The sequence below is a fragment of the Poecilia reticulata genome, chromosome 4 (genome assembly GCF_904066995.2).
Source record: "Poecilia reticulata chromosome 4, P_reticulata-male-v2, whole genome shotgun sequence".
NCBI lineage: Eukaryota > Metazoa > Chordata > Actinopteri > Cyprinodontiformes > Poeciliidae > Poecilia > Poecilia reticulata.
This window is the reverse complement of record NC_088833.1, coordinates 20,222,191-20,224,418: the sequence shown is the minus strand read 5'-3', so window position 1 is coordinate 20,224,418 and position 2,228 is coordinate 20,222,191.

The window sequence follows — 2,228 nt, the reverse complement described above, 5'->3', positions numbered from 1 at the left end:
CCGGGCTGGTTTCCAGTTTCAGCGTCCGGCTGACACAAACTCAATAAGGCTTGTGTGCAAGAGCAACATCTTCTGGTGTCATAACTTTTAATTTTTTAAGAGTACGTGTTAAGACACAAAAATAAAAATAATGCAGAGGTGAAGGTTTCATAATATTTAATAAATAAATGATTTGTGTTATTTTATCATGAAAATTTGTTTTATTCCTTAAGATTAAAAATTGACTGAGATTAAATAGCCTTTAAAGCATTAAAAATGTACAATAATAGCGCATTGTTTCATCATTAGCATCACTTGTGAAATAAAGTTGTTATGCGTTTAGACGTATAACTATGTAGCATTTTTTTTTTAATTCTCACTAAAGCAGTAAAGTAGATCTGCTTTAGGTCTGTAAGAAAACACCAAAATTATATTCCCCCCTATAGCTCCGCCCCTGGGCTAAACATTCAAGTTTCTTTGCACAATGGTCTCACAATAGATTAGTGGCTTAGGGTGGACAGAACTGGTGCAACTGAATCCAACATGGAGGCCTACAAACCTGATCGTAGGCCTCCATCTTGGTACATGTTGGCCAAAAAAAATCCCTGACCTTTTATGTTGCTTCTGGACTACTGACCTCTTCCTCTCTGAGTGGCCTTTCAGGCCATGTCAGTGCAGGACTCGTGTCAAAGCACTTTTGATTCCACCTTCAAACAGAATCTTCAACATCCATCATTGCTGTAGTGTTGTGCACATAGAAATGATTTTGCTTGACCTAACTGGTCTTAAACATAACAAGATGATTAGAGCTTAATGGAAGGTTAATGACTACAGAACTGGAAGGATTTTTATTGTTACTATATTGAAACTATGGCATCCATGGAGATTTATGTCTTACTGGCTGCTGATAAATGAAATGGCTGTTGCATTTTGTTTTCTGTGTAAGTCTGCTTGATAAATTGGACTTAGCGTGAAAACAATAAAAAAGGATTTCTGCCTTGTTGCATTCAAGTGCACTTTTACCTCCCTTTGCAGTGATTTACTGTTATCTAAAACGGGAAATATGTTGGTACTGATCCACTCAGTAACATCAGAGCAGCATTTATTTTGAAATGTGTAAAACATGCAAACCTGGACAAGAACAGTTACGACTACAGGTCCTCTGTTGCCCTCTTGTGGAGAAGTAAAAAAAAAGTCATCTTACTTTCTTACCATCTTTGTGGACATAGATTTAAATAGACTTACTTTATTTAATGTCATATAGTCAAAAGATTAGCTCATTTCAGAAATTGGCTCAATCCACTGCCAACATGGCACAAAAATCAACAATTGGAGAACAACTGAGAGATGTAATAACTGTGAAAAAAGCTTGTGAACAGTAGTAGGAAGTGTGTGATTTCTATAATGACAAACAATGTCACCCTTTCCACTGATTATTGTGACAAATATTAATATTTTTCAATGTAACATTTGCAAATGTAAACAGAAACTTAAATTATTTCTATTTCAAAGTGATACACCTTATATATTATCCTATCTATTTAGAGATACCTATATTATTTCAATCAAAAACAGACGTCTTAGTTACATTAGAATAATTTAAATTAGAATAATACAAATCTGCCAAAGTAATAAATAATTTCAGCCTCAAATGTATACTTAGTATGAAAATGCCAGTGAAATAAATAAACACAATTATTATATTCAGTGTGACAAAAATGTATTTTGTGTTGACATCGTTGACGTCTCAGATTTAAGTGTTTGTCAGATACACCCTCAGTTGGGCAGCAGTTGCCACTCAGTACATCTTGTATTATGTCGTATTATGTACTTTCCATGCTGTTGTAATTATTAGTATTAAGCATAGTTGTTGTTTCTTGGTTTTGTTTTTTTCTCTTTCTGCAGATCGAAAGGCAGACTTCAAAGGTGCGACTTGTTCTCTCTCTCTGTGCTTCTTTTTCTGTTACTCCTTTCTCCTTCTTTCCTTTTAAACATTTTCCCAACCTTTCCCTTCACTTTTTCCTGTCTATTCCGTCTCTGTGTCCATTACATTTGAAATAAACCCAAAGAAATGTCTAATTAAAGTATCAATTACAAAAGCTGTAATGCTCCACTTATGAAAGTACTAAATCAAAATTTGGGTGTCACCTTGACACTCAATGATTCTGAGTGCCACACAGGACACATTTGAAATGTAAAAAATAAAATAACACTTGTAGAATTAGAAACGCATACCCACCGAAATGACT